Genomic DNA, 14,646 nt, shown 5'->3' on the forward strand with positions numbered 1-14,646 from the left:
AAAAGGTCTGCAGAGGAATCTGTATGGAGCTTCCCAAGAAGCCTGTCTTCAAAGCCCATGCCTGACAGGTAAAACCACCTTAGAATAAGATTCTTTTTTTTTTTTTTTTTTTTTTTTTTTAGAATAAGATTCTTTTGACATCTTGCTAATGAGACTTCTTAGGAGAATTCAAAGTTTATGCTGAATTCTATTTTCTACTGAACTGTGTCAGAATGTGTTGCCAGCCGACTGCAGAATGTATATGCTGCCCTGGCTTCTCAGAGAAAGAAAGCTGAACGCACCAACTGTTAAAAAGACCTTTGTATGGCTAACCTGGGAACACGGGGGCCCTCATGATAACAGAAATGGGGAGGCCCATGCCCAAGATCTTGGGAGAGACTCCAGAAACTGCAGTCCTTTGGTGGATTGTTTTTGGTTTTGTTTTTTGGTTTTGTTTGGTTTTGGTTTTTAAGCATAAGGCCATACTTGCCCAAGGCAAAATTACTAATGCAAACAGTAAGCCTGTGCGTGGGCACTCATGAGAGATGGAGAGGTTCAACCTTAGGTATGTCTGTCTAAACATCTTAAAGCTGTCTAAACTAACAGGATACAGAAAACTTCTGTGTGCAGCCTTGGAGTGCACAGGTTCTTACACGTTCCTGTTCGGTTATGCTCATAAATGTCACAGTGCAGCTCCACCAGCAATATTAAATTTTGAGTTAAACGAATTTATTGGCAACTTTTATTTTTAGAGAGAATTGTTTATTTTTGCTACCCAAAAAGTTGAAACCCTAGGTTACAAAGAAAACAAAGAAACTAAAGCTAAGAAAAGTTTTCATGGTAATGTCTAGAGATCAAGGTATCTTCACCTGCCTTCGGTGAACATTTGTTATTTGTGCCTGGGAGGCATTCACTTCCCCTTCATCCAGGAATCCTTTAGGGTAGGTTATATTTCCCATAGCGTGTGGTCTTGGTGAGTGGTCAACAAAGATGTCCTGCCAAGGGCACATGGGTTAAGCTAGATCAGTCTCCTTCCTGAAAATTAAATATCTAGGAAGACAGAAGAGCAGGAATGGTTGGTGTTCTTGCCCTCCTTTTCCCTTTCTACTCTTTCTCCCTCTCTGGAATTTTTATGGTATTAAGTTAGCCAGGCTTAGTTTCTTTGCTCACAACCAAACATTCCTAAATAATACATTGCAGTTCACTCATCTCTGTAATTTTGTGACTCTGGTTTAATAGTCAGAAGGGCAACCACAAAGGAAAGATAAATGAAGGGGACTTGGACAGAGATACCAAGTTTATAGCTTTATGCAAAGCTCATTAGAATTTCCAAGTTGCTTCAAAATGGTGTAGGGGGAGGAGGAGGCAGATGGTAAGGATTGGGTGTGCAATGGAAAGTTCTGCAAGGATGTGCTAACAGAGGCTCTCTTGAGGGCTAATCCAGGTTGTGAGAAGCATTTTGGGCAAACCAGGACAGCCCTATGAGTGAGGGCAGTACCAAGGACCAGCTGAGTCACCGCTGAGACCAAGGTAAGGGCAGCAACAACAAGGTGGAGTCTAGTCACCAAAGAGGCATTCTGGAATTATTCAGGGCAATACTGGACACGTGAGGCAGAGCCCCCTGGACAACCAGCCACAGCAAGAGGGGAGGCATGGCAGTATTTGTTGCAGCAAGTGGCAGCAGCTGAGGGCTACTTGCTCAGCCATGGCTGGAACCTTCCTGTCATTTCTGACATGGTATCTCTACTGGCAATTTTCCCAGAGAATGGAAGACTTGTAGGGGGAATGCAGGTGTCTTGGGGGCTCTTCTGCATCACCCTGTTGCCCTCCAGTGGCTAGGAAAGACTCCAACTTCTGGACTCTTCTGGTTTCTCTACAACCCACCTATTCAGGTTTACAAAGAGCAGGATTTCCCTGTACCTCGCATTCCAGATTCTTTATCTGCAAAGGGAAGTAATACAGCACAATGGGACTGGAGTTTAAACCCTGCCTCCCCTGTCACCAGTGTAAAGTCCAGGGGAGCACAGTAGGTATCTCCTAGGGACGTTGTGAAAATAAACGAGATAGCGCATATCAAGCATTTAGCATAGAAACCCACACACAGTAACTGCTTGAAAATGTTAGAGAAAGTGCCAGCAGAGATGCTCACTGATGTGACTCAGAGCAACTCCAGTCCTTTAATTTTTACATTCAAAGTCTTATATTCAAAGTTCTGCATGAGAGAAAAGTCTGCGGCTGTGTTCTGCATGCCCTGCGACAGTCCAGTGGTCCTAGAAGACTTCTACTGCAGGTGGAAGGGTCAGGAGGGGGTTTGGCTCTCACTTCAAGAAGGGGGAAGGGGAGCATCTGGCAGCAAAGTCCCTTGAGGCCAAGTGGCAGCTGATTCACACAAATGGTATTTGGATCCAGGCGAGGGGAATAAGAGAGGAGCCTGCCCCTGCCTCCCAGAAACTGACTCCTCTCCCATCATCTCAGCTGCCATCTTTCATCACCCAGGCCTCCCCCAGATGTGGCAGCCAGCTTGCTCGCACAGAATCCCCTCCCACACCAGCAACATGTTGAGACTTTGCTGCCTGCCCAGCACTCTTAGGGGCTGGTCTCTGGTCCCTTGTAGAAGAGACAGAGAATTATAGAAAAAAGGGGATGGGGAAGAGGACTAATAATTGTTTTGTTTTTTCATGCATCTAGAGAAAAAAAAATACACTTCACATGTAGGCTGTTTGAATATCGTGGCAAAAAAAAAAATGCCCTTGTTCAGCAGACACTAGGACCCATATTCACAGAGAAAAATCAAAGGCTGGGACAGCTAGTGCAGGAAGGCAAAATCCTGCCACTTATACAACTGGTCCCAGTGAGTTGCGGTTGGAGCAGTGTTTGGCTCCAGCATTAATAAGACAATGATGTTTAGCTGGACACAGCGGGAATTAATTGGTTTCATTCAAAGTCTCAGGGTAACCACAGGGGAAAAAATTAATTTTCATTTAGGTATTTTCACTACATTTTTCAAAATACAGAAACTTTCAAAGGTTTTTTCTATGTTCATGTGTAATTGTTTTTATATTAGTAAAATCCCACTTGGAAAGGTTCTGCGGTCATATTGCCCTTTTGGAAGTGGTCCATGGCAAATTGGTAGTGCTAAATTCCCACCTCACTCTACAAAGTTTTCTGGAGGAACTAAATTCTGGAGGAATTCTGGAGGAATTAAGCACTCATTTCCAGTGGCTTCATACTTGGACTCCAATAGCCATGTTCACATTTGGTACATGGAAAAGAAAATAAATGCTATTATTTACTAAGAGTCCCGGATCCTATGCCAAGCATTTAGAGGCATTGCCTAATTTTGCAGATTACAAATGTGAAGCTCAGAGAGGTGACATCAGAGAGCTGGGATTCAAACCTGCCCTAGTTCCTGCAACTGTGATGTGACCTTGATAGAAGGTCATGTTCCACAGCCCCAGTCTCTATCTTACTATCTCCATGTCCAGAGTACCCAGCTTAGGCTCTCAATACGTGTTTACTTTTAGTCATGGGTTTGACCTCCTTAGGTAGGATGCACCTGAACTTAGCTCCCCCTACGGTATTCCATCTCAAGCCAACCAAAGTAAAGCACTCAGCATCTACAGTTCTTTCTAGAATTCTAAGAGTAAGATTAGAGTATAAAATGAGAATTCTATAAAAGCGTAAAATGAACTCAGTGTATTGGTTACTGAGAAAAGGAACAAAACTTCTTGTGAATTCACACTGCTACTTGGTTGTCATAGGTTTCTTCACAGCTTTCAGTGTTCTGAAACTCGAGGAGGGAAAAGGATGAAGGAAGGGAAATACATTGAATTACTAAGGATGAGGAGAACCAAATGGAAAGCTGTTTGGTCCATGTGGTTGGCTGGCTGTGAGTGGTGGGACTCAGGTGCCAGACATCCAGGTATCCGTCCATTTCATTGCACATTCTCCTTCCAGCTGCCAACACAGGTATCAGAGATTCTTCTCACCTCATCCCTGCCCACACCTCATGGCAATCCTACTGCGAGGATGAAAATATTGTTATCCCCATTTTACAGATGAAATAACTGATTTAAAGAAGTCGAGTAATTTGTCCAAGATCACGGGGCCATTGAGTAGAGGAGCTGGGTTACAACCGGTTCCCTCTGAGCTCTTAGACTATTAACTCAATTTCTTAGACTATTAACTCAATTTCAAATAAAACCTTATCAAAGTTACCCTTCAGGAACCTTCCTGAGATGGGTAATGATTACAGAGATTGCAATTCTGATCCAAATCAAACCTAGGCTGAAGGAGACAAAGCAAGGGCCAAAAACAATGATTCATTGCCTACCTTGCGAAAGATGATGGTAATTCTAGGTCAAAGTCTAATGAACGGATGTCTGCATAGCAATTAGCACTGCCAGGCACCCCGGCTGGCAGTCTTGGCAGAGCGGCCATGGATTGTCATAGAAACTCGACTTCTCTCTCCCAAAGAGGAATCCACTTGGCTGATCCAGGCCAGAACAGGCTGATGCCGAGGACTGTCCTTCTTCCCCAAGCTGGAATTCTACTCCTTTAACATCTCTGCAGAGAGAAGCAACTCAAGAAGGGAGGATCAAAGCAAGATGGGATAGCTGTGCTGATTAGTAAAAATATACATCACCTTTTTATTTCAGCCAGTTACTTGGAAACTTTGGATAATTCACATATGCCCTGAAGGACAGCTTCTCAAAAATGACTTAAAAGGGGCATCTGGGTGGCTCAGTCTATTAAGCATCTGACTCTTGATTTTGGCTCAGGTTGTGATCTCAGGATCATGAGATTGAGCCCCACATTGGGCTCCAAGGTGGCACAGAGTCTGCTTAAGACTCTCTCTTCCTCTCCCTCTGTCCCTCCATTCCTCTACATAAGGTCTCTGTCTCTCTAAAAAAAAAAATCCCGAAAAAAAATTACTTAAAATTTAAGTAGAATCAACTTGTTCAATATCTCTCCTTCCGAAAGATACATCATTTGTTGTCAAGAATGGCAACATTAATGGAACCGAGGAAGATATCCCATTAATATTTTGTCTTTTCTATACAAATGTCCAAGTCTTCCTAATCCTTTAAAAAATTATCAAACAATATTAATCTAATTAGCACTGTAGTTGAGTCATCAATTATATATAAAATCAATGTATATATATATATATATTTTTAACCATTATTTAACAGTATATGGCATTACATTACAAATCTACCTTCTATTTCACTGGGAAGACAGAGGGTGGAGGATTTAGGGAAGGAACTAAAATTTACAGAATGCCTAGGATGAGCTGAACATTTTATTTAATCTGCATGACAACTCTATGGGATATGTATTATCTCCATCTTACAAAAAATAAAATGAGATTCAAAAAAGTTAAGTAACTAGTCCTACATCTCACAGACAGTATAGAGCTGAGATACAAAGCCAAGGCTGTCTGACTCCAAAAACCTCTGCTCTTTCTACCAAATTTCACATATATTTATTTTACTTCATGTGCATCTATTCCTGGGATTACTTTGCAATATGCAAATTATAGAAAAATTCCAAGATTTAAACTAGTCAGAATCCACTTAATTAGAATTTTGAATTAAATGATTCCTCCTCTCCCATCCCCCAACTCTCTGCTACCACCATATTCTCAATGTGTGGGAATAACAAATGGTGACAAAACAACTATGGTTGTTTTTAATCCTTAAGGTGTTCTATAAACTTAGATTAAAATTTAGCTCATCTTCCTAAACCAATTCCATTACACTGTTGGGCAGGAATTGCTAATATGAGCCCAAGGCATTATGAGATTCTAAACCTAAACTATTGAAGGAAGATTCAGTACAGTTCAGAATATACTACTAGGCAGGGAATGGACTGATGAATTTCCCAAAGATTTTTGGTGGCAAGCTGAAGGATAATTTAGGGAGGATAAGGGGCTATCTAGAAAACTCTATTACATAGTTCCTTGACTGTGTCAGTCTCTGTAATTAAATGCATTTTAAAAGAAACTCTTATTTCCTTACAAAGGCCCAGATTTTGCCATGAAGATGAGCACAAGTGCCATGAGCAATGAAGCAAATTGCCTGGATTTGAATCCCAGCTTCATCGCTACTCAGTCTCCAGGCCACTGGCAAGGTCTTAACTCTTTGGATATGAGATTACCTGTCAATGAAATAATGGTTAGAATGAGTTAGAATAATGAAATAATGAGTGAGAATAAGATAATCTCTAAGTCCCCATCTACAGGTATGCATTCATACCGGTATTTTTAAAGACACAATGTTCCAGTATTCGAGGATACCATCTTGACATTATCACTAACATCTACATCACACATTTGTATTTTAAGCACCTGCCATTTTAGGCATAGTGAATTCAAAGAAATGACTCAGTCCTGTCCAAGGAAGGAAGGAAGGGAAAACATGACACATATACAACTGCAGAAGGTAGCCCAAGGCAGGCACCAATGATTGGCGTGTGCAGAAAGCTCTACAGGATTTCTCAAGAATTATTTAAGTTTTTGTTCATTATTTCAGTAGTTAATGCTGAGACAAAGGTGATGACCTATGGAGCAGGTCATCCTTAGCCTCCACATTGGATGTGAGACTATACTTGATGTTTCCTCTGCATTTTCCCCTCATTATGAAAGGCACATATATCCAGATAGGTAACTACACACAATCATAAGTAAATGGCTATATGCACATAGAGAGTCTACAAGGAAAATGTAAATAATTATGTACTGAACATCCATACACATTTGCCTTCAATTCAGTGGTTACAGTAAATGCCTGCTATCTGTTTGGTGCAGGGTGGGCTACTGAGGACCCTGTTCCTAGGATCTCACCATTTACTCCACTAATTTGGGAAGACAGAAATATAAACAATTCCAGTAGGTGCAGGAACAAGAGTTCTAACAATAATGCTCTGGAAAAGGAGAAACACTGTTGCCTGAACAATCTGGAAAGGCTTCTCAGAAAAGATAGGACTTTATCTGGAGCACTCAAGAAGGAGGAGGACTTTGACAGAGTGGTGTGTATGCAAGTACGTACACAGGATAAGAAGACAAGGAAGACCTAGCCTTTCAGGTTGTAGCAATATATCCCAGACTGTGCCAAGATTGCTGTGGGCCAGAATAAGTAAATCCATATGACTGCAGCAGCAGGGACTTGAGGAATTTAGTGAAAGTCAAGGTTAGAAATAAAAACCAAACCCACAGGGCTTCCCTCAATATTAGGTAGCAATGAAGAGCATGGGATCTAAACCCAGACTTAAAAAAAAATAAAATAAAATAAAATAAAATAAAATAAAATAAAATAAAATAAAATAAAATAAACCCAGACTTTCTGATTGTGAATCCTTACTCCATTTGATCCTGGGCAAGTTACTCAACCTCTCTGTTCTAAGTATTAAATGAGTTAATGTGTGGAAGTGCTTGGCACTTGGAAAGGGTCATAGAAATATTTGCTATTCAATATACAATGGGGAGCCATGAAAGATAATGAAATTAATGTGTGAACTGGTCTATTTATACAGTTATCCTTACCATGAAGTGACTATACGGAGGAATTGAAAACGGAGTTTATGGTTATAATTATACTACGATGTTTAGAGCAATATGTATTTAATCCATACAACTATTTAATGAGTCTCTCAGCCTTGGCAGCTCTCAGCTTGTCCAGATTCCAAAGGCATACCATAGAGGATGGTTCACATTCTCAGGAACTCTTGGGATTTGGAAGGGGCATTTCTTTTCATTATAACAGTTAGGATAGGTACATGCCTTAAAACTAAATGATTGTCCTATTTCTTATTCACTCTTCTGTTATTTTTATTAGATTTGCTTAGAAAACATCAGTGTATTGGAAAATAAAGATTATGGCTCATAAAAAAAGAAAAGAAGATGTTTAGGCAGATTGGCACACATGATTCTTTTAAGAGATGCCAAGGGCATTTTCTTCTTAGGAGAACCAGGAGCAACAGGTTTAAGGATGTTCTAGAGATTGTGTATATAATTATAAAGACACTCTTCATCCCTCTGTTCTATTATTCAAAGGTGACCAAACTTAAGAAGAAAGGACATTGTCACAAACAGCAAGAAAAGAGAAGTTAAAATTGTCTCGGAAGGCTCCAAATATGTAATTTTCTTTCCTTTGAAGAATAGTAAATATAGATATTATAATTCATAAGGGTTATTGCTTTAGAAAATTCTGAATCAAAATCAAAAATTCTGAATCAAAATCAAAAATTCTCACCATCTCATTTTCAGCAAGAATTGAATTTCTGGATTATGTAAGTGTTAACTATAAACTCTGCTCAAAGTTCTGCAGGTTGGTAAGAAATAAGTAGGGCAGCATTTCTATTCCATGTGCTGAAGGAGGCCTGGAAGACGAAGCAAAAAATCCATCACACTCCAGGAACTGCAGCAAGGCAGTATGACCTAGTTGTAGGCCCAGACACCTGGCATTCTATTCCAGTCTTGCTACTATTTGGGCCACATCATTTACTAACTTCCCTGGCCCTGGTTTTCTCTCTCTGTTGAAATATATATTTAATGCAGGGGATTTACTATTGTGGTTATGCTCTTGTTGCTTTGGAAACCCCAATTAAACTAGTCAGGTTGGTTCTCTCTCTCTATTTCACTCTTTAGTTCCCATTTTGCTTTATAAAGGCTCAGGCTAGGAAGATGTTAGATTTCACATATACATTTGCAAATATGTGGGTATAAATTTATGATGAAAGTGTACCATATATAATGATCATATTTATCATTACCACATCCTATGTATATCATATATATAATCATTTTTTAGATGGTTAGGAACCATGCTTCCTCTATGTAATGTTATCATCTAAATGCTGAGAAAAGATCATTTTACACCATGGGGATATTGATGGGATGATAGGATCCAGGTCTTTTCATCTCTTGGGTTACCGTCCAAAAAATTCCATTGATGCAGATTAAGGGAGTTCTACTCCACAAAAGTCCACCAAAGGAGCTATGTACTTCCCTTGTGTTTCCTGAGCGTCCCCTGCTCCATGAGCTCTTCACCAGCAGTGGTTCTCCAAGAGTAGCCTCTGGACCAACAGCATGACCTGAGAACTTGCTAGAAACACAAATTCTCATACCTACTTCCAGATCCACTGAGTCAGAAACTCTAGGGATGAGGCCCAGAAACCTGTATTTTCACAAGTCCATCAGCTGATTCTTATGTTTGCCAAAGTTGAGAACCTCTGGCCGTAGTATCAAAATGCACAACTAACCATTTAGGGAATACAAGAGCAGGGGAATAATAATCTGGTGGTACAAATCATTTACCAAGTAGATTATTACAGTGCATCCTCTTCAAATGTTATTGTGGTGTCCTCCACTTAAAACCAAAAATTTAATATGATTTTGTTCACAGTTTTATTTCATTTCTTAAATCAAGAAACACTTATTGAGTTCAACATAGACCAAGTATTGGGGGGATAGAAATGAAAAAGACGCAGTCCCTGTCCTTAGCAACTTACATTCTCCTCTAGTAATCCAGAAGAAGTGGAGAGGAGAAGAACATAACCAATACTTATTAAACCCTCACTATTTGTTTTTTGCAAGTGTGATATTATTTAGCAAGGCAGTTCTATAAGGTTTCTGCTATCATTACAGGAAAGGAGATAATCTTGGTGAGGTTTAAAAACTTGCCCAAGGTTAGAACATTTTTTTCTTCCAGCTTTTTATTTTTTAAATATTCAACTCTACAGAAAAGTTGAAAGAATACTACTATTAGAGACCACCTAGATTCACCAGTTGTTAATATTTCACCTCTAAAAAAAAAAAAAAAAAAAAAAAAAAATTTCACCTCTAAATACATCATCATGTACCTACTTAGGCATCCTCTTATATACCCACCACAATTATCAGAGCCAAGAAATGTATTATTGTTACACTAATATATCTCATAATTTACATTTGGCTCAAAATATCCTAGATAAGCTGGGTTTCCCCCCCAAAATTATGTTCCTATCAAGGATTATGCATTGTTTTTGATTATCATGTTAATTTCCATTTCCTTTAATCTAGAATAGTCCCTTTGCTTTCTCTTTCTTAACTTTTCATGCCATTGACTATTTTTAATTGAAGTATAGTTGACACACAATGGCACATTAGTTTCAGGTGTACAACAGTGATTCATCATCTCCATACATTATGCTATGCTCACCACAAACGTAGCTACCACCTGTCACCACACAACCTTTACACTACCATTGACTACATTCCCTATGCTGTACCTTTAATCCCCATGATTTATGCATTCTATGACGGGAAGGTCCCACTCCCCTTCACCCATTTTGCCCACTCCACCCACCCCTGGCAACCATCAGTTTGTTCTTTATATTCATGAGTCTGTGTCTGATTTTTGTTTGTTTATTCATTCATTTTGTTTTTTAGATTCCACATATAAGTGAAATCCTATGATATTTGTCTCTCTCTTTCTGTCTCATTTCACTTAACATAATACCCTTTAGGTCCATCCAAGTTGTTGCAAATAGCAAAATATCATCCTTTTTATGGCAGAGTAATGTTCTTGTGTGTGTATGTGTGTCACATCTTCTTTATCCATTTATGTGTCGATTGACATTTTAGTTGCTTCCATATCTTGGCTATTATAAATAATGCTGCAATAAACATAAAGGTCCACATATCTTTCTGAAATAGTGTTTTCCTTTCCTTTGGGTAAATACCCAGTAGTGGAATTACTGGATCATATGATATTTCTATTTTTAATTTTTTGAGGAACCTCCATACTGTTTCCCATAGAGGCTGTGTCAATTTACATTGCCACCAATAGTACACGAGGGTTCCTTTTTCTCCAGATGCTTGCCAACACTTGTTGTTTCTTGTATTTTTGATACTAGCCATTTTGGTGTGAGGTGATATCTCGTGGTAGTTTTGATTTGCATTTCCCTGACAATCAGTGATAGTGAGCATCTTTTCATGTGTCTATCGGCCATCTACACATTTTCTTCGGAAAAGAGGACATTGACATGTTTGAAGAAGCCAGGGAAGTTGTTTAGGAGAATGTGCTGCGTTTTGGATCTGGCTGATTATTTCTTTATTTCGGCAAGAAGTTTATGTAGATAGTGTGTATTTCATTTTGTTTCAAATCAGGTACCTAATATCAGTTTAGCCCAATACCAAACATACTAATTTTGATCCTGTGGTTCAAGTGGTGCCCACGCCTCTATTGCAAAAGTACCTTTCCCTTTTATAATATTTAAGTAATCTACAGGATAATGTTTCCAAATACTTTATTCTGTTCTTCAGAAACCTTTTATCCAATGATATTCAGTACCCATTGATAATACTTACCTGAATAATTTATTATATGTTGGCTGCCAAACAGAGATTTTTCTAGTTCTATCATTTCTTCTAAATTTATGAGATGTCATTCTTTTAAGAAAAGAGCTTTCTCTTTCCAGCTCTCACTTCCTCTTCACATGGATTTGTTGATTCCTTTTTTTGTGTGTGTGTGTGAAATCAATATGTTATAATCCAGTACCATCAGTTTTTTAGTGCTCAACTGTTTCCCTGACTGGACTTCCCAAAGGGACTCCAAGGCAGGTCCTTAGCCTTTGGCTGTGTCTTCATGATTCCTTGAGCCCTTCCCTGCTTTCTGTCAAAGTAACTGATTCCAGGAGCATCTTTCCATGTCCCACACCTGGAATCAACCATTCCTCCAAGAAATGCTGTCCCCCTTTAGTAGGCAAGGGTCTTTAGAAATCAATACCTGGTTGTCATAGCTGGAATTTATTTATTTATTTATTTATTTATTTATTTATTTATTTATTTTAAAGATTTTATTTATATATTCGTGAGAGACACACACACACTGAGAGAGGTGGAGACACAGGCAGAGGGAGAAGCAGGCCTGGTGTGGGACTCGATCCCAGGATCCCAGGATCACGCCCTGAGCCAAAGGCAGGCGCTAAACCACTGAGCCACCCAGGGATCTCTCATAGCTGGAATTTTAAACCAGACCATGGAATGCCAAAGCTTGGGCTCTAAATACTCTGTGACTATAGTTATGTATGATATTCTCTAATGAGTGAGGTACACAAAAGATGCATTGGGAATATAAAGGAGAATGGGGGTGAAAGGGAGGGTTGGGAAGAGAAGGTTTGCCTTGTTAACCCACCTTCACTGTTATTTCCATGCTGATGCCAGAACTGTGTCATTTAACCACCTACTCGTGGTGGAAGGCAGGTCTCTCTTATTTGGGTCTCAAGTCTGCCCCGAGATTTGGTTTTCCTCTATTTCACCCTGGTACCCCCCTGCTCCTAAAAAAAAAAAAAAAAAAAAAACTCTGGAAGAGCTTCTCTTTCCTGGGCATTCAGAAATGTCTGAGAGAAGCCACTCTTCTCTCCCTCATTCCATTCCTGCTCCTTCCTTGACACAGAGTCACTCATTCTTCTGGACTTCATTGTTCCTTCCAAGCACATAAATTTGTTTTCTAAGTAATTCTCTTTCTCCAGAGTCATGATTTGGGAGCTTCTAATTACCTTCCCTCCTGATAATAGACCTCTGCAGACATCACTGTCTAACACAAGAGTTAGTACAGAATTTTAGCATGCTTAAGACCCGATTCTATATTCTCACTACCTTGCCTTAGACATATAAACTATATATATTTTTTAGGAGGACAATTTTTATCACCCTGGCTAAATTTATATTTGCATAGTGAGGGAGTATAGGAGAAAGTGGGCAGGTTTCCTTAAAAGGGGCAGCAAAAACAAGCCAGCTGAGAGCTCACCTAGACTGCATAACTGAAAATATATGGCCTTGGTGGGTTTGGGCACTTCTAGATGGACTCCCTCCCCAGGCATCTTTTGTTTGTGCTGCCTTACACTCCTTAATTACTATGACTGCTGTTGCTGCTGCTACCATTAATGAATTAATAACACCATCTTGGGCTTATCAGCCATCTCAAATTTCTATCCATTTTGGCCCATAGGAGAGACAGCCAGCCTGTGACACGGCAGTTGAATAGTAATTAAGTGATCTTTCAGTGGCACAAAGGAAGGAATCAAGGGCCTATTTAAAACCATTCCTTTAGATCTATTTCAGATAGAAATCAATAAAGCATCCTTGCTTAGGATCACAATTGGCCTGGAAAACAGATCCACAACTTAGAACCCTGGCCTGCACTGCAGACCAGATCTCTCTCTGTCTGCTGACAAACTCCGAGAGCCAGGGTAACCCATTACTCACTCCTAACCTGTTTTTTTGCTGTTGCTTGACCACAAGCCAAGCAAAACGAACATTCATGTGGTGGACTTGGCAGCCGCCCCACTCCAGACTATGCTTTTCCACAGGCTGAGAGAGGCTTTGAAGCAGGCCTCCCCTCCGCTTTGCCCCAAGCTGGGGAATCACCCTTGGAGGAGCAGAGATCAGCCAACACTGAGTCACACTGGTCTTCAGGTCAGGTGACATTCAGGAAGGGCCTGGTCTATTGGCCTCATGACTCGGCCTACTCCTGTGCTTCAAAATGGGTCAGACATCCTGCAAGAGCCTTTCTGCTGCATCTCTATCATAAAGGGCAGCATTTTATACTCACACTTTAACATAAGAATGTCCATTCTTTTGCCTGTATGTATTAAGTCAGAAAAGTGCCCCAGTGCGAAGGTTTAGAAATGTTTTGCAAACTCACACTCAGTTTACCTATATTTAATTACAGGATATGGACTCAGATATGGTCATGTTTCCATTCACAGAGCACTGGAGTGAATGGATGGATAAATGAACAGATGAAGTTGGAATACCAAATGAGGGAATAGAATTAATGAATGAAAACAGAACGAATGTGCAGAAATCTGGATTTGGTGCCTGGCTCTGTCGCTTCTTGGCCTTTCATTTAACTACTTGGATATCAACAGCCCCATCTAAAATATAAAAGGTTTGGGGAAATAATTACTCGTATCTCTTCCAGCTATAAATGGTTTATTATTTCGGTCACGTGCACACAGGGGTCAATATACAGGAATCAAACCAGTTTATAAGTCATAGCCATTAGTAACAAACGGCCTCCAAATAAGCCAGAATCCAAAAGCATCCCCAAATTGAATTACACTGCATGGTTAACAAATTGTGAGTTTGAATTTTGATGCTGTCACAGAGTCAAGTAATTCCATCTCTCTGATACATGTCATCACCTGTAAATTCTAGACAAATTTACTCCTGAAGTATTTAGAAAATAGCAAAAAAATATATACTACTTACCCCAGGCTATTGTCCCAAGATGGACACAGATGAGCTCTTCAACTGGCTCTTGTTTGAAGACATCTAATGCTGGAGGAAATAATGAGTTTGAGTCACACTAAAGGTCTTCCATTTAAGGAACAATTAAGGGAGTCCTTCATAAAGTGCTAGTATGCCACAGTTAGCATGAATGCTTACAATTACCTGGATTGTGGTCTCTCTACTGCTATTATAGAAATGTCACTACTTCTGGCTCTCCTTTAACCTCTATCCTTGTGCTCTGTTAATAAAAATCACTCTAGGAGTTGACATTTCAAAGAACTTGAAAATAAGTAAAATAAGAACATCTTCAGGGTTCCAAAAAAGATCACCCATCTATAAAATGGATCACACTCTTCCCCCATCTGCCAAGTGATTTCTCCTTCTTA

The 14,646-nt window shown here is 39.7% G+C and overlaps 1 long non-coding RNA gene across 1 annotated transcript; it reads right to left on the reverse strand.

Annotated features, from left to right (window-relative positions):
- Positions 1-11,760: 11,760 nt before the first annotated feature.
- Positions 11,761-14,354, reverse strand: LOC140637591 (uncharacterized). The gene is made up of 2 exons (XR_012034676.1): positions 14,240-14,354; positions 11,761-13,902 (listed from the first exon to the last, which is right to left on the reverse strand). It is a non-coding gene; the product is annotated as an uncharacterized lncRNA (long non-coding RNA).
- Between the last annotated feature and the right edge of the window lie 292 nt (positions 14,355-14,646).

The sequence above is a fragment of the Canis lupus genome, chromosome 8, assembly GCF_048164855.1.
Source record: "Canis lupus baileyi chromosome 8, mCanLup2.hap1, whole genome shotgun sequence".
Lineage (NCBI taxonomy): Eukaryota > Metazoa > Chordata > Mammalia > Carnivora > Canidae > Canis > Canis lupus.